The 19,248-nt window shown below is 44.3% G+C and overlaps 1 protein-coding gene across 2 annotated transcripts in view; it reads right to left on the bottom strand.

The window, feature by feature from the left end:
• The window catches only part of LOC105478593 (Rho GTPase activating protein 35), a 152,082-nt gene that overhangs the window by 131,711 nt on the left and 1,123 nt on the right, over window positions 1–19,248 (bottom strand). The window lies entirely within an intron of this gene.

Genomic DNA, 19,248 nt, shown 5'->3' with positions numbered 1-19,248 from the left:
GGTGGCATGCACCTGTAATCCCAGCTACTTGGGAGGCTGAGGCCAGAGAACTGCTTGGACCCGGGAGGCAGAGATTGTGGTGAGCTGAGATCGCGCCACTGCACTCCAGCCCAAGTGACAGAGTGAGACTCCATCTCAAAAAAAAAAAAAAAAAAAAAAAAAAAGGAACATCCATTTGAGAGGCTGAGGCAGGAGGATTCCTTCAGGCCAGGAGTTCAAGTCCAACCTAGGCAATGTAGCAAGACCCCATCTTTAAAAAAAAAAAAAAATTAGTCCAGCATGGCAGCATATGCCTGTAGTCTCAGGTACTCGGTAGGCTGAGACAGGATCCCTTGAGCCCAGAAGTTCAAAGTTGCAGTAAGCTATGATCACACCACTGCATTCCACCCTGGGTGACAGAGCAAGACCTCATCTCTTAAAAAAATATAAAAATAAAAAGAAGATTCGTGAGTCATGAGAGAGGTCACAATATCAACATGAACAGGAATTGGGAAGAAGTTGATTCTAACCCTCACAGACAGCTTTGAGAAGTTCAAGACTTCATTGAATGAAGTCACCACAGATGTGGTAGAAAGTGAACTACAATTAGAAATGGAGTTTGAAGATGTGACAGAATTGTTGCAATCTCATAATAAAATCTGAATAGAGGAGAAATTACTTTTTTTTGAGATGGAGTTTCACTCTTGTTGCCCAGGCTGGAGTACAATGGCGCGATCTCAGTTCACTGCAACTTCTGCCTCCTGGGTTCAAGTGATTCTCCTGCTTCAGCCTCCCGAGTAGCTGGGATTACAGGCGTGCACCACCATGCTTGGCTAATTTTGTATTTTTAGTAGACAGGGGGTTTCCATGTTAGCCATGCTGGTCTCAAACTCCTGACCTCAGGTGACCCGCCCGCCTCAGCCTCCCAAAGCGCTGGGATTACAGGCGTGAGCCACACGCCCAGCCAGGAATTGCTTCTTATTGGTGAGCAAAGAAAGTAAATTTTTTTTTTTTTTTTTTTTTTGAGACAGTGTCTTGCCCCATCGCCCAGACTGGAGTGAAGTGGCGCAATCTCAGCTCACTGCAACCTCCGCCTCCAGGTTTCAAGCAATTCTCATGCCTCAGCCTCCCAAGTAGCTGGGATTACAGGCATATACCACCGTGCCTGGCTAATTTGCATATTAGTAGAGATGGAGTTTTACCATGTTGGTCAGGCTGGTCCCTAACTCCTGGCCTCAAGTGATCCGTCCGCCTCGGCCTCCCAAAGTGCTGGGGGTTGGCCACTGCGCCCAGCGATGATGATGATGATGATGATGATGATGATGATGATTTTTGAGACGGAGTCTAGTTCGGCCACCCAGGCTGGAGTGCAATAGTGCAATCTCAGCTTATTGCAACCTCCGCCTCCTGGGTTCAAGCGATTCTCCTGCCTCAGCCTCCTGAGTAGCTGGGACTACAGGTGCTCACCATCATGCATGGCTAATTTTTGTATTTTTATTTATGTATTTATTTTGAGATGGAGTCTCACTCTGTTGTCCAGGCTGGAGTGCAGTGGCATGATCTCGGCTTACTGCAACCTCTTCCTCCTGGGTTCAACTGATTCTTCTGCCTCAGCCTCCTGAGTACCTGGGATTACAGGTACGTGCCATCACACCTGGCTAATTTTTGTATTTTTAGTAGAGACAGGGTTTCACCATGTTAGCCAGGAAGGTCTCTATCTCCTTAACTCGTGATCAGCCTGTCTTGGCCTCCCAAAGTGCTGGGATTACAGGTGTGAGCCACCGCACCTGGCCATTTTTGTATTTTTAGTAGAGACAGGGTTTCTCCATGTTGGCCAGGCTGGTCTCCAACTCCTGACCTCAGATGAGGTCACCTCAGTCTTCCAAAGAGCTGGGATTACTGGCATGAACCACCATGCCTGGCCCGCCCGGCAATTTTTTAAGATGGAATCTACTCCTGGTGAGGATGCTGTGAACACTGTAAAAATGACACCAAGGATTCAGAGTATTACATAGCTTAGCTGATAAAGTAGCAACAGGGTTTCAGAAGATTGACTCTAATTTTGAAAGAATATCTACTGTGGATAAAATGCTATCAAAGAAATCTTTCATGAAAGGAAGACTCAATGAATGTGGCAAACTTCACTGTTGCCTTATTTTAACAAACTGCCACAGCCAGCCCAACCTTCAGTAACCACCACCCTGATGAGTCAGAAGCCATCAGCATCAAGGCAGGACCCTCCACTAGCAAAAAGGTTATGACTCACCAAAGGCTCAGATGATCACTAGCATTTTTTAAGCAATAACGTATTTTTACAGGAGGCTGAGGCCAAGGAATCACTTGAGCCCAGGAGGTTGAGGCTGCAGTGAGCTGTGACCACACCACTGCACTCCAGGCTGGGCAACAGAATGAGATATCTCAAAAACAACAACAACAACAACAACAACAACAACAAAAGAAGTTGGGGGAGCTGGGCACCGTGGCTCCTGCCTATCAACCCAGCACTTGGGGAGGCCGAGGTGGGCAGATCACTTGAGGCTAGGAGTTTGAGATCACCCTGGCCAACATGGCGAAACCCCATGTCTACGAAAAATACAAACATTAGCCAAGCATGGTGGTGTGCGCATCTCTAGACCCAGCTACTCCAGAGGCTGAGGCACAAGAATTGCTTGAACCCGAGAGGCAGATGTTGCAGTGAGCCAAGACTGCACCACTTGGCCGGGCGCGGTGGCTCAAGCCTGTAATCCCAGCACTTTGGGAGGCCGAGACGGGCGGATCACAAGGTCAGGAGATCGAGACCATCCTGGCTAACACGGTGAAACCCCGTCTCTACTAAAAAATACAAAAAAAACTAGCCGGGCGAGGTGGCGGGCGCCTGTAGTCCCAGCTACTCGGGAGGCTGAGGCAGGAGAATGGTCTAAACCCGGGAGGCGGAGCTTGCAGTGAGCTGAGATCCGGCCACTGCACTCCAGCCTGGGTGACAGAGCAAGACTCTGTCTCAAAAAAAAAAAAAAAAAAAAAAAAAAGACTGCACCACTGCATGTCAAACTGGGTGACAGAGTGAGAGTCTGTCTCAAAAAAATAAAATAAATATTAGGCCAGGCGTGATGGCTGATACCTGTAATCCCAGCACTTTGGGAAGCCGAGATGGATGGATCACTTGAGGCCAGGAGTTGAGACCAGCCTGGTCAATATGCAGAAACCCCGTTTTTACTAAAACTACAAAAAATTTAGCCAGGTGTGGTGGTGCGCATTTGTAGTTCCAGCTACTCAGGATGCTGAGAGAATTGCTTAAATCTGGGAAGTGGAGGCTGCAGTGAGCACCACTGCACTCTCTAGCCTGGATAACAAAAGATGACTCTGTCTCAAAAAAAAAAACATAAAAAATAAAAAAATTTAAGCCGGGAACGGTGGCTCACGCCTGTAATCCCAGCACTTTGGGAGGCCAAGGCGGGTAGATCACCTGAGGTCAGGAATTCGAGACCAGCTTGGCCAACATGATGAAACTCCATCTTTACTAAAAATTCAAAAAATTAGCCAGGCATGGTGGCAGGCGCCTGTAATCCCAGCTACTTGGGAGGCTGAGGCAGGAGAATTGCCTGAACCCGAGAGGCAGAGGTTGCAATGAGCTGAGATCACGCCACTAAACTCCAGCCTGGGCAACAAGAGCGAAATTCTGTCCGCCCCCAACACAAAAAAATTAATTGATAAAATATTTAAATTTTTTAAAAAGGTATTTTAAAATTTATATACCTTTTTAAAGACATAATGTTACTGCACACTTAGACTACAGTATAGCGTAAAGATAACTTTAATTTCTTAATTTTTTTATTACTTTTTGAGACAGTCTTGCTCTTGTCGTCCAGGCTGGAGCACAATGGCACGATCACGGCTCACTGCAACCTCCGCCCCCCAGGTTCAAGCAATTCTCCTGCCTCAGGCTCCCAAGTAGCTGGGATTACAGGTGCCCACCACTATGCCTGGCTAATTTTTGTATTTTTAGTAGAGGCGGGGTTTCAACACTTTGGCCAGGCTGGTCTCGAACTCCTGACCTTAGGTTATCAACTCACCTCCGCCTCCCAAAGTGCTGGGATTATGGGCATGACCCACCGCACCTGGCCAAAACATAACTTTTTTTTTTTTTGAGACAGAGTTTTGCTCGTTGCCCAGGCTGGAGTGCAATGGCATGATCTTGGCTCACCGCAACCTCTGCCTCCTGGTTTCAAGTGATTCTCCTGCCTCAGCCTCCTGAGTGGCTGGGATTACAGGCGCACGCCACCATGCCTGGCTAATTTTGTATGTTTAGTAGAAATGGAGTTCCTCCATGTTGGTCAGGCTGGTCTCAAACTCCTGACCTCAGGTGATCCACTTACTTCTGCCTCCCAAAGTGCTGGGATTACAGGCATGAGCCACTGCGCTTGACCAGAATATAACTTTTATATGCACTGGGAAACCAAAAAATATGTGACTGGCTTTATTGCCATATATGCTTTATTGCAGTAGTCTGGACCTAATCCCACACTATCTCTGAGTTATGCCTATATTTATTTTCCTACCACTATATTCTTTAGCTGGTCTCTTAAAGCCAAGTCCGGCCAAGTGCTCACACCTGTAATCCCAGCACTTTGGGAGGCTGAAAACGGAGGCTTGAGTCTAGAGTTCAAGACCAGCCTGGGCAACACAGCAAGTCCATGCCTCTGTGAAAAATAAAAACATTTAGGCTGGGCACGGAGGCTCACACTTGTAATCCTAGCACTCTGGGAGGCTGAGGCGGGAGAATCATGGTCAGGAGTTCCAGACCAGCCTGGCCAATATGGTGAAACCCCGTCTCTAGCAAAAATACAAACATTAGCCAGGTGTGGTGGTGGGTGCCTGTAGTCCCAGCTACATGGGAGGCTGAGGCAGGAGAATCACTTAAACCGGGAGGCAGAGGTTGCAGTGAGCCAAGATTGCGCCACTATACTCCAGCCTGGGCAACAGAGTGAGACTCCATCTCAAAAGAAAACAACAACAACAACAACAAATTTAAAAAAAATTAGCTGGGCTTGATGGCATGCATACACCTGTTGTCCCAGCTACTCAGAGGCTGAAGCAAGATGATTGAGCCTGTGAGGTAAGGCTGCAGTAAGGTGTGATAATGCCACTGTACTCCATGGAGCATGGGTGAGATCCTGTCTCAAAAAAAAAAATTAAAAAAAAAAAAAAGCCAGGTCCAGGTAGGGCAGCACTAATAATGACATATAGTAAGCATATTAACTAGCACAGTTACCCTATGAGTAAGCACTACCATATTCTCCTTTTTAATAGATGACGTGCCTAAGGCACCAAGAGTTTAAGGGGCCTTGTCGGAGGGTGCAGAGCAGGTAAGAGGTGGGACTGGGACTCAAACCTAAGCCATGTGTCATGATGAGAAAAAGAGTAACGGAGGCCTCAACAAATGTGGACAACTGCTATTTGGCCTATGACCTGGTGTTAACATTTAGGTGTATGAGACACTTTCTGATAAGACCTTCAAACTATCTGCTACCTGGGGGCAAATTACAAGTTGTACAAAGACCGAGATAACAAATCAATAGCATGTGCTGCTCCACTGATCCAAAATTTCATTATGCCGTCTTTGCAGCACTCTCACATGCTCACTTACCTGAACATTTTAATTACCTAATTGCTCTCTTTCATTCTTCCAGCAAAATCAAAGGTTACCAACTTCAGCGTTATGTTTACTCTCGGCATTTAGTTCTCAAAAAATAAAAATAAAAAGACCGTGGCAAGCAAAATAGGTATTTAAGCCCATTTTATAGACAAGAGAACTCAGAATAAGAATAAATGACTTGTCCTAAGTCACAAAGTTGGTGAGATGCAAATGAAAACTAACAATAGGTAAGTTTCTTTCCTCTACCTGGCTTGAGGAATCACAAGAATCTGAAGACTGAAAGGCGACAAACTTCATCTATTCCAGGGTTCTCTCATTCAGAAACTCATACCTTTATTCAACGAAGACTGAGCTCCTACTGACCTGTCAGGTCATGTTCTAGGTGATGTCACAGAACAAATGGAGGAACAAAAGACAAAAATCTCACAGAGCATCCAAAATGCTTTATTTTGCAATTTCTTCCTGATGCCTGAACACCAACCTCCTTGAAGATCTGTTACTCTCCCCAACAACAGAAAGAATGATCAGTAAATAAACATTTAATAGATATATGTGTAGACGTCTTGTTAAATAAAAACGACAATAAAACCAAATGGGGTAAACTTTAAAATTATTGTTTATTTAAGACAAAACAAGACTGGGCGCAGTGGCTCATGCCTGGAATTCCAGCACTTTGAGAGGCCCAGGCAGGTGGATCAAGAGGTCAGGAGTTCGAGACCAGCCTGACCAACATGGTGAAACCCCATCTCTACTAAAAATGCAAAAATTGGCCGGGTGTGGTGGCGTGCGCCTATAATCCCAGCTACTCAGGAGGCTGAGGCAGGAGAATTGCTGGAACCCAGGAGGCGGAGGTTGCAGTAAGCCAAAGATCGCATCATTGCACTCCAGCCGGGGCAACAGAGCAAGACTCCGACTCAAAAAAAAAAAGACAAAACATAAAACACGAGCTTGGATCACTTTTTTTAAAAGTTCTTTCTCGGCCAGGCGCGGTGCCTCAAGCCTGTAATCTCAGCACTTTGGGAGGCCGAGACAGGCGGATCACGAGGTCAGGAGATCGAGACCATCCTGGCTAACATGGTGAAACCCCGTCTCTACTAAAAAAAAAAATACAAAAAACTAGCTGGGCGAGGTGGCGGGCGCCTGTAGTCCCAGCTACTCGGGAGGCTGAGGCAGGAGAATGGCATAAAACCCAGCAGGCGGAGCTTGCAGTGAGCTGAGATCCAGCCACTGCACTCCAGCCTGGGTGACAGAGCGAGACTCCGTCTCAAAAAAAAAAAAAAAAAGTTCTTTCTCATAATAAGATGAAATCGGTCTTCCTAGTCAATGCATTCTTGCATTGAAATGCTTAGTCACACATAATTCTTTAAGATAAGATCAAGGAAAAATAATCAGGCCACTGGCCTTCTAAATTTTTTACATTCTGCTAAAGAAACAGGGTGTTCCTTGTGTTACCTGTAAGGGAAGAATTGCTTTTGTTTTATAAACGGCATATAAATTCTCCGAGAGAGGAGGAGGCATGTTTTGTGCACTGTAAACCTTGTAGATACCCATATCTCTACCTCTATCCTCTGAACTACAAAGAACTAGTTTGTTCCCTCTTCTGTTTAATACTTTTGCTAAATTATTTAAATAAAATTAATTAAAGACAGGACTTCAAAATAGGACTCTGGGAAAAAAAATTTTAATAGCTTAGCTTAGCCGGGCAAGGTGGCTCACGCCTGTAATCCCAGCACTTGGGAGGCTGAAGCGGGCGGATCACCTGAGGTCAGGAGTTTGAGACCAGCCTCATGAACATGGAAAAACTCCGTCTCTACTAAAAATACAAAATCAGCCCAGCGTGGTGGTGCATGCCTGTAATCCCAGCTACTCAGGAGGCTGAGGCCAGAGAATCACGTGTACCCGGGAGGTGGAGGTTACAATGAGCCAAGATTGTGCCATTGCACGCCAGCCTATTAAAATGTTTTTGGCGCATAAAAGGGAACACATAACTAATTTTATAGCCATTTCCGACTTTGACCAATGACTTTTTTTTTTTTTTTGAGATGGAGTCTCACTCTGTCAGCCAGGCTGGAGTGCAGTGGCACGATCTCAGCTCACTGCAACCTCCACCTCCTGGGTTCAAGCAATTCTCCTGCCTCAGCCTCCCAAGTAGCAGGATTACAGGTGCCCGCCACCAAGCCTGGCTAAATTTTTTTTTGTATTTTTAGTAGAGATGGGGTTTTACCATGTTGGCTAGGGCAGTTTTGAACTCCTCAAATGATCCGCCCACCTCGGCCCCCCAAAGTGCTAGGATTACAGGTGTGAGCCACCGTGCCCAGCCTGCTTTTTTTTGAGATGGAGTCTCGCTCTGTCACCCAGGCTGGAGTGCAGTGGCGATCTCCGCTCACTGCAAGCTCCGCCTCCCGGGTTCACGCCATTCTCCTGCCTCAGCCTCCCGAGTAGCTGGGACTAAAGGCGCCTGCCACCATGCCCAGCCAATTTTTTCATATTTTCACGAAAATACTTTTAGTAGAGAGGGGGTTTCATCGTATTATCGATCGGGGATGGTCTCGATCTCCTGACCTCGTGATCCGCCCACCTTGGCCTCCCAAAGTGCCGGGATTATAGGCGTGAGCCATTGCGCCTGGCCCTGCTCCTTTCTCTTAAAACAAGCACACTTCGGGGATTAGAAGAGAACCTTGTTTAAAGATAACCAAGGGTTCAGCTCTATCCACCATGGAGTAGATTTGAATTATCTTCATCTCTGGGCTGAGATCACACTGGGCGAAACCATTCTGGAAGGTGTAAAGTCCTTTCCAGACTTTCTGGAAAGTGTGTAAAAAAAGCATTCTGGAAACTGTAAAGTTGGCCAGAGAAGGCAGTAGGGAGCAGAGACTCTGGGCCAGACTGCTTTGGGGACCTACTAGCCATGTGGCCTTGGGCAAGTCCCCTCTCTGGAACCTCGGTTCCTCATCTAGAAGGTGAGAATACCACCTACCCCAGAGGGTTATTGTGAGGAGAATATAAGATAAAGTTTCGTAGTCTTCTGGTATGTAATAAACAGGTCACTGTTATTATTTGGTAATATTATTAGTAATTAATTTGATTATTCTCTAAGAAAGGGTGAATGTCTTACCTTCGAAGATACTAAAGAGTCCAACAGATCTTACCATGGCTAATTTATTGCTTTTTGGCTCAATTTTTCCTTCATATGTTTATAAGAAAAGCCAAACACAAGACAACCACACTACAAAAAAAAAACTTGTTTAATCTTGTTTTCCCTGAATCAGAAATAGTAAAATCATTGTGGAAAGCTTGGGAAAATTCAAAAAAAAGTTTTAATCACCCATAATCCTACAACACAGAGTTAACTAGTAATACTTCAGCATATTTCTTCCACTTTTTCGTATATATATTTTAAAATAACTGGACTCATGCTGTTTATAGTTCTATATCCTATTTTTTCCCACATTTAATTTTATTTTGTGTGCACTTTCCCATGTCAAATATTCTCAAAAACATACTTTTTTAATGACTCCATAACCTTTCCATAAAGCAAACCATTCCCCTAAGGTTAAAACATTTAGATTTTTTTTTGTTAATTTATAAACATCCATATAGTTAACATAGTTAACATTTCTTTTGTATACAATCTTGATTCACATCTCTATTTCTCGGTCCCTATAGATTCTTTTTTTTTTTTTTCTGTGAGACAGAGTCTCACTCTGTCACCCACGCTGGAGTGCCATGGCGTAATCTCCACTCAACGCAACCTCTGTCTTCCAGGTTCAAGCAATTCTCCTACCTCAGCCTCCCGAATAGCTGAGATTACAGGCACCCGCCACCATGCCCGGCTAATTTTTTGTATTTTCAGTAGAGATGGGGTTTCACCATGTTGGCCAGGCTGGTCTCGAACTCCTGACCTCAAGAGATCCGCCCACTTAGGCCTCCCCAAGTGCTGGGATTACAGGCATGAGCCACCGCACCCGGCCCTATAGATTCTTATAAGTAGATCAAGGATTGTATGTTTCTTAAAACATTGCTGGATGGGCATGGTAGCTCACGCCTGTTATCCCAGCACTCTGGGAGGCCGAGGTGAGCAGATCACTTGAGGTCAGGAATTCGAGAACACCCTGGCCAACATGGTGAAACCTCGTACCTACTCAAAACAACAACAACAACAACAACAAAAATATATATATATACACACACATATAAATATATCACAAAAATTAGCTAGGCATGGTGGTGGGTGCCTGTAATCCCAGCTACTTGGGAGGCTGAGGCAAGAGAATCCCTTGAACCCGGGAGGCGGAGGTTGCAGTGAGCCAAGATTACGCCACTGCACTCCAGCCTGAGCAACAGAGCAAAACTCTCTCTTGGAAAAAAAAACAAAAAACAAACAACAACAACAAGAAAAACAGGCCGAGTGTGGTGGCTCACGCCTGTAATCCCAGCACTTGGGGAGGCCGAGGCAGGTAGATCACATGAGGTCAGGAGTTCAAGACCAGCCTGGCCAACATGGCAAAACCCCATCTCTACTAAAAGTACAAAAATTAGCCAGGCATGGTGGCACGCACTTGTAATCCCAGTTAATGGGGAGGCTGAGGCAGGAGAATTGCTTGAACCCGGGAGGCAGAGCTCGCAGTGAGCCGAGATCATGCCACTGCACTCTAGCCTGGGTGACACAGCAAGACTCCATCTCAAAAAACAAACAAATAAAACATTGCTAAACTACTTTCCTGAAAGTTCACACTAGTTTGCAGGCCTGATAGTAATTTCAATATCAGTTCCATTTCACTCTCATCAGCATCGACCACTATCTCTTTTCTTTTGATTTCTGCAAACAGAGACCAAAATAATCTGGAATTACAACACGAGTAGAAAACATCTGTTAAAGGAATGCTTTCACACTTGTGATAATTTATACAATGAAATCACCGTTATCCCATTCTTTATCAGGTATTTGACCCAGCCCAGATAGGTAAAGTTAGAAACATCCTACATGTTCACATTTGTATATTAAAGTAATAATTGAAGTGCCTTATATAGACTAGACTCTCAAATAATTTCCAGCTCAGTAAGAACTATGTAGAAAAGAGAATCATGCCCCATCATAGGAAAAAGGGGCTTGTACAACATGCAAAATATTCAGAAATGGACACTTAAGATTTATTTACTTTTCTACATGTAGATTATACTTTAATTTTTTAAGAAAAAACTTAAAAGGGGATTTGTACACAAGAAAATATATACACCTTGTATATACATAACATCAAATCATAACAACTTTAGCTAAGGCTGCCATTTTTTAAGCCTTTGTGGTTGAGTGGCTACTACTAGGTACATGCCAACAGCCACGACCCACTCCACAGCAGTCAGGAGTCTTCTCTTTTTCCTCATTTATCAAAGGCTTTATCTACATTCCTCAAATGACTGAGCAATCAGAGGAAGAAATTTCTTATACACTGGCAGCATTAAAAAACATACACAGTGATTTCAGGCCATTAAAAAGGTTACTATAAAAGCAGCATATCCACCAGCCTCTACCTACAACGTTAATAGGCATTTCTGAAAAATAAAGATCTAGTGATACATTTTATCACCAATCATTTAGGTAAGCTATTCCCAGTGAAATAATTCCCTTGAAGTGAAAGCTACTCTACCAGAAGTGCAGATTTCAAGAATCTAATAATCTTGTATTAACGCAGTGCTGACTTTCATTTGTACACAATCAATTTGTTACTGAACAAAGAACTCTTTTTAATTGCCCATGGCAATTAATGGTAATCATTTTCCTTTGTCTCATTCCTAAGTAGTGCAGGCTGCAAAAGATAAAGCCACAGTTTTGACCTTTCTTTTAAATGAAAATGAGGAAAAAGTACAATGCAACTATATACATACACAAACACACAATGCAAATACATATACACACACATACACACACACACACATATATATATATATATATTTTTTTGAGACAAAGTCTCACTTCATCACCCAGGCAGGACTGGAGTGGCGCGATCATGGCTCATTGCAGCCTTTACCTCTGGGGGCTAGGTGTTTAGGTGATCTGCCCACCTTGGCCTCCCAAAGTGCTGGGATTATAGGCGTGAGCCACCACGCCTGGCCAACTATATATATACACCTCAGGAGGCTATTAGCTGTAACTAACCAGCATACTTTTAGACTAACATTTTATTAGATGCAAAAAGTTACTAAATAAAGTATTATGGGCCGGGCGCGGTGGCTCAAGCCTGTAATCCCAGCACTTTGGGAGGCCGAGACGGGCGGATCACGAGGTCAGGAGATCGAGACCATCCTGGCTAACACGATGAAACCCCGTCTCTACTAAAAAATACAAAAAAAACTAGCCGGGCGAGGTGGCGGGCGCCTGTAGTCCCAGCTACTCGGGAGGCTGAGGCAGGAGAATGGTCTAAACCCGGGAGGCGGAGCTTGCAGTGAGCTGAGATCCGGCCACTGCACCCCAGCCTGGGCGACAGAGCAAGACTCTGTCTCAAAAAAAATAAATAAATAAAAATAAAGTATTATGGCCCTATGGGGAGGCTCAGGCCTGTAATCCCAGCACTTTGGGAGGCCGAAGCATAAGGATCACCTGAGGTCAGGAGTTTAAGACCAGCCTGGCCAACATGGTGAAACCCCATCTCTACTAAAAATACAAAAAACTAGCCAGGCATGGTGGTAAGCGCCTGTAATCCCAGCTACTCGTGAGGCTGAAGCAGGACAATCACTTGAACCTGGGATGTGAAGGTTGCAGTGAGCTGAGATTGCACCACTGTGCTCCAGCCTGAGTGACAGAGGAAGACTACGTCGCGAGAAAAAGAAAAAAAAAAAGAGTATCATAGTGAGCTCCACATAAATAACTCAAGAGGAAAGATGTATTTCTATCTGTATGTTTCTTTTTTTATTTTTAATTGTAAATTGACAAATTGTAGTTGCATATATTCTATGCATATATTTTTAGTTGCCTACCTAAAGAAAATATTTCAATTTGTAGCTACCCAAATACTTTTCTACTTGCTGAAAAAAATGTAGATTTAAGGAGTTATTACATGACCAAACATCTCTACCTTCTTCCTGTTAGACTAGTTTACTTACAGTTTTGTTACACCTGTGTTTGAATCCAGGTCAGAAATAAAATGCTCAACTTTTCCAAATATGCTGGCTAAAAAGGCAAGCTGGTACTTGTGGTGTAGACTCTTTTCAAAATGCTGTGATACAGAACCTACTGTGTGCTCAAATCTCTGAATATGAAAGTCTTCAAGACCATTAATACAGGATTATGTCCCAAGAAGCCAGATACTAATCAGAATAGTCTATTCAACATTTACTTCTCTTCACCCTATATGGTTAATTGTTTACAACTGACTATAAATTCCTTAAGGTGATGAACTATGCTAATTATTATACGCCCAGAGAGGCAACGTAGCCTAATAAAATAAACACAAATTTTGAAATCAGACAGATGTGGATTCTTAACACTGCCTTACTACTTATTAACTGTGTCACCATGATCAAGAAATGTATAATACAGCAAGTATGCAGATTAAAGTATCCTGGGCCAGGGCCAGGCGCGGTGGCTCACGTCTGTCATCCCAGCACTTTGGGATGCCAAGGCGGGTGGCTCACCTGAGGTCAGGAGTTCGAGACCAGGCTGGCCAACGTGGCAAAACCCCGTCTCTACTAAAAATATAAAAATTAGATGGGCATGGTTGGCGTGTGCCTGTAATCCCAGCCACTCGGGAGGTTGAGGCATGAGAATAGCTGGAATTCAGGAGGCGGAGGTTGCAGTGAGCCGAGATCTCGCCACTGCACTCCAGACTGGGCGATAGAGCAAGAGTCCGTCTCAAAAAAGAAAAAAAGAAAGAAAGAAAAAAAAAAAAGCTGACCAGGACAGCAGGCCCTCTAAGCATTTAAAGTCTGCAAATGGCCATTACAGTTGGTATAAACATCTAAAAAAAAAAAAAAAGACTCTAGCACCTGTTTTATCTTCTATCAACATGGATGCAATGGGGGCCTACCAAGTACAAAGTATTCTGCTAGGTGTGGTGGGAAATCAAAGATAATGTAAGAGGCTCCTCATCCTCAGGAGTTTACTATCTATCTAGAGAGAGATGACAATCTATTATTAGCCACAACATAAGGCAGAATGGGAACTAACTAGTATAATCCCCTCATTTTTCAAATGAAGGAACTGTAGTCCACAGAATTGAAAATGATTTGGCTAGTTACACGGCTAGTAAATGGCAGGGCTAGGGCTAGAATCCAGGTTTCTTTAACATTCTTTACATCATAGGAAGCTGCCTCTCAATTGTTCAAATTCAATTACCAATTTACTACAGTGGCCAGGACGAGGACATCATCCAAGTAAGAATGCAGAGATATTAAGAGAGCAAAAGAGGCAGGAAATACCTACAGATCTATAATACAACAGTCACAACTGCTGCAAAGTGCATAAAAAGAAAATGTTTGTTTCAATAAAGGAAAATGAGAGAGATAGGCAAGTCTGGCTATTTTCAACTAAAATAAATATTACTTTCCTGTAATGATACTTCATGGCTGAAAGTATCTGGTTCTCTGCTATTATATCAACTTAATGGCATTTCTCAATATCAGAAAAGCAAATAAATGAAAATTAGATTGACAGGTGCCAAAAGTTATCTTCAAGAATTCTTCATAGATGAAGCCTGATAAAGCATTGGATCAAAAGTTAAATAGAAAGAAACTTTCGGGAAGATGAACATGAATTATTTGTTTGCATTTCTTAATGCCAGGAATACAAGTGCTATTCAGACCATTGCTGTTTGAGAGCCTAGGTCAACAATGACTCAGCTTGAAAAATTCCATATTGTTTTTAAAAGAGATATATGGTTTCAGTTATGTAGCTAATATAATCTGGATAATCCCATCCCCCTAAATTATAAAGTAATTTCCATGTGAACGGTTGAAAAACAGGCAGTGTTTATTTTATATCTGAAAAAGTATACAAGGGTAATCCAGCTCATTTTACTGCGTCTCCCAGGGAAAGAGCCCCCTACACAAACTCCAGGTTATAGGACTTGATGACAGGCAGTTGGGGATTGGCAGGTGAGGGAGGAATCAAAGAGCAGCAACAGGAGCTTAGTCCTAAGCCCCAGCTCTAACTTGGTACGTGACCCAGGACAACAAGAATCTACAATCAGACCTGGACAGCACACCAGGCTTCAGACTAGGAAGGTGAAGCCCAGAGAGGTAAAGCAATTTGTTCAAGGTCCCAACTAATTAGGACAAGGCCTAGATCAGAAGGCAGGTCCCCGCCGTTATATAAGTCCAGTACTTTTCTGCTGTGGCAGGAAGCCTGTCACAATGCGTTATGCCAGCCTTCCATTCCTCCATCTGTAAATGAGGAGGCTAGACCAGGCACTGACTTTCACACTGAGTTCCAATGAACGCAAGGCGTCAAAGGAGGTATTTCTGCTAGTCACCTTCTCTCTTCATGCAAAGAATCTCAATTTTAGCCATTTTATAGATTGTGAAAAAGAAATCTTACCAACTGGACATCATGGATAGTGCCGTGATGAATAACAGAAGATTTTTTTAAAAAAGGGAAAAACAGGTCAGGCGTGGTGGCTCATGCCTGTAATCCCAGCACTTTGGGAGGCCGAGGCAGGTGGATCACTTGAAGTCAGGAGTTCAAGACCAGCCTGGCCAACATGATGAAACCCCATCTCTACTAAAAATACAAAAATTAACCTGGCGTGGTGGCGCATGCCTGTAATCCCAGCTACTTCAGAAGCTGAGGCAGGAGAATCGCTTGAACCCGGGAGGCGGAGGTTGTGGGGAGCTGAGATTGCGCCACTGCACTCCAGCCTGGGCAACAAGAGTGAAACTCCGTCTCAAAAAAAAAAAAAAAAAAGTCACGATGACTGTGTAAATTAAGACATTGTTTAGACTGCCAGGTGGTGACTGACAATAGTTATAGCAGATCACAGGAAGACCCTGCAAGCAGCCTAACACCTCTCAGGAGACCACAGTGGACCAAAGATGGGAAGCAGACCAGACTAGACGGAGACCAACAGCCACTCCAACCTTTTCAATCTCCAACTATATTGACCTGATGCCTCACCTCCTCACATGCAGACTCACCAAACATTTATCAGGCTATGGTTTACTGTCACCTGTGCAGCCCCCACCCCTCCCAGGCTGTGTTCTTTGCCAAAAGTCACCATCAAGGTCCATGGATCTGCCCATGAATCTGCACACCGACAACTTCTTTCAACTTCTTCTCTTCTGGATCAAGAAGAATGAGTATTTTCTGATTTGTCACCGTCCTAAATGCGTCAACCTTCACCATGCCAAGGAAAATGGGGGGCAGGTAAAAGGCGGGGGGGATGGCCAAAAAAAGGTTAGTTGAAAACAAGATGATGACTTAAACGAGGAACTTTGATCAGATTAGTTTTTAAAAGTCTTTGCAAAGATTTCCTAGGCAGGGCAAGAGCCCTTGAAAACATGTTACTACGTCGAAAGCAGTTGCCTACCGCCATCTCCTGCTCCAGCCCCCCGACTCCAAATGGCATATTAACTGTGCCAGAAGGCCAAGGCTACCACCTCACATTTCTGTAGCACCCAATTCCATCATGAAAGCAAATGTCAATGCTGGAGTTGGGGCCTCTGCTGGCCTCAGAGAAATCTGACAGTCTTTAAGAACATCGGTTAGCAGTGTAGGTGGAAAAATCAGCTCTTTATTCTGTGTTTCCTCTCTCCCTATTATGTAAACTTAGGCTTTTGGCATGCAGGACCTTTTTATGCTGCCAATGATATTAAAACTCTGGGACACACATTTAAGCAGTACTGCATACACAGTTGTTTTTATTCTTAATTATCTGTCACTTCTATATTAAGAATAAAAAACAAAACAACCATTGATACTAACATGGGTAACACAAACTCTAACATAAATTCAGGAAATTAATCATGATATACAAGGCTAAAAATTCACCAACAGAAATGAATCAAAAAATCTTTAAGTCAATAATGGTGAAAACCCATGCCATACATAGATCATTAAAATTACCAGATTCTGTCAGAAAATTTTAAAAAGTTCAAGGAGCCATACAGATCTACTATCAGCCCTCTTCACTGTCTCATATACAAATGCCCTAATATTTGATGAATGAATGGTCCAACTCTGTAGATGACAGTGAATGTTTTTTATTTCAAATATGTCCACACAGAATTATTTCTAAATAAGTACTAAAATAAACAAAGTTTGATCATAGCTCAGTTAAGAAAGTCCTTCCAGTAAATGCTCCTTCACAGTTGGATGGCTACTTTAATATACAATTGCCCTAGGCCACAGCAGGGAAAAAAAAAATCAGGCTTTTGATTTACTTAAGAAATAAAATAAATAAACCTAGAACATGCAAAAGATCCCCTTTCCCAAGTTAAGGAAGGAAAATGGTTGGATAGATTTTCTGTAAAAACCACCTTTACCCCTGAATGAACTTCCTAAATCCGCCCCGCCGCCCAACCATATAGTCATTAAAGAAAATCGCTCAGGAATGGTAGCTAAGACGCATTTCTCAGATAATAAGACTAAAAATCCAATCACATCCACCAGTTCCTGGCACCCTTTTCTAACTCTACCAAATCAGGTCACTCAAAAAGCTTAAGGAATGTCAGCGCCCACCCACACACCCCTTGTACACCAATGAGCCCCAGAATCTAGCATGGATCTGCCCAGAGGCACTCAGCTCCTGTGGCAGGGAGAGCCTGCAATACCAGAGGGCAGAAATCTGAGTGACACTTGGCACTCTCTCTTTCAACAAACAACCGCAAAGTGCTTTCCAAACCCAAGCCTTCACCATTTTGAAGACCAGGAAGCTGGAGCCTTCCCTGGAGCAGAGGTGAAAAAGAAATAATAAGCCCACCTTCCCCATCCCCTCCCCCAAGGTCACACTGCAAACCAGAGGCCATTAGGGAAGGCAAGACTGTAGCTTCCCTAGGTCCAAGTGTGGCCATAACCCCCAGTGGGATCGGGAGAATCTGAGAACTGGCATTTCCCCAGCTAGAGGTAAAACAAAATGACTTGTCAGCTGGGGGAAAAAAAAGCACACTCCTAGGGGTGCTGGCTTAGAGGTGGAATAGGAGACAGGGTACTGTATGCAACCGCTCAGAGAAGGAAAGAGGGAAAGTGAGAAAGAGAATAAAGATCTGTGAGCAGCTGCAATCCCCTTTTCCAAAGGACACAAAGCTGCAGAGCCCAGAGATCGGAAGGGGGAGAGCAAACAGCAGAGAAAAGAAAATGGGGCAACGGAAAGAGATCTACCTCCCTCCACACTACTAACCTAGTGGAAGTGGGAGAAATGGGGGAGACACTCCCAGACTCCACAGAGCAGTAACAATCAACCAACTCCCACCTATTTACCCAGATCTCTCAGGATCCCTGGGGATAGAACCCTCAGGGGTAGGGTGCAGAGAGAGAATCTGCAGTCTCAGAGCCTGAGAGCCTAAGGCCCAATCCAGCCCCTTTGCCTCTGCAGCAGAGGGATGGAAAACAGAGAAAGACATGCCTGAAAGGGGAAGTGCTCAATGGGGAATGGGTGGGCCACGGGTGGTGAGCTGCGATGAGCAGGTCTGATAGGAACTAAATGGGAAGAGGAGCCTGCCAAGATACAAGGGGAAAGGGAAAAAAAAAAAAGGTGAGGAAGGAAACAAGTCCAAGACGAACAGAATTGGGAGAGGGATATCAAAGGTGAGTAAGGGGAGTGAGAATCTATCACAGCACTGAGGCAGCTCCAAGAGGAAGGTGGGGGGGATACATAGGAAAGAATGATTAAGAAGACATCTTAATGTCACAATTGGAGGGAGTGAGAACTCCAAAAGAAGACAAGAGGCAGGGCAGTGGAGGGTGGGCAAATAAAGCAGAGTGAAGGGTGAAGGCTGAATCAAAATGGTGGGGGGAAGAGAATGTCATGTGGAAAACTTAAGACTCGGGAGGGAACAGAGAGGGGACACAGTGACAAGAACCCCAGTGTTAAAGGACCGCTCCAAGCGCGGACGGCAATACAGAAGTTAAAAACCGGTCTAAAAACATGCGGGCAAGTGGACAGCTCCGAAACAGCCGAGCTGGGGAGGGAAACACTAAATAGAGGATGGGGCAGAATTGAAAAAAACGAGGAGAAAGTGCAGGTACAAAATGGATCTAGGGGCAGGTCTGTGAGATGCACAACGGGAAGGGGATGGGTGACCAGCCCGGGAGGTATCAGAGGTATAGTGACGTTAAAGGGCATGTCTAAGGGCTAAAACGGGGAGGAGAGGAGTTGGAGCAAAGGGGACAGGAAGCAGTCTTTAGGCAGAGAACTGAAGGAGATACAGGCCAAAGAAAGGAGTAGCAAATGCATGCAGTAGCTCAGAGAAGTACCAAAAAGGAGGTGGGGGAAACAGGAAACCTCCAAGAGAACACTGGGGCTGAAACTGAAGGCAGTCTGAGTTAGGGAGAGATCAGTTGAGTGAACAGCAGAAATGGGAGACCTGCAGAGTCAGAGAAGCGGGAGGAGGCTGCTTCCCGGGAAGGCAGAGTCAGAAGCAAGCAGGTGAGGGGAGCGCAGCAAGATCTGAGGTCGGGCAAGGGGCAG

Source organism: Macaca nemestrina, chromosome 20 (assembly GCF_043159975.1).
Source record: "Macaca nemestrina isolate mMacNem1 chromosome 20, mMacNem.hap1, whole genome shotgun sequence".
Classification (NCBI taxonomy): domain Eukaryota; kingdom Metazoa; phylum Chordata; class Mammalia; order Primates; family Cercopithecidae; genus Macaca; species Macaca nemestrina.
This window is presented reverse-complemented; position numbering and strand designations above follow the sequence as displayed.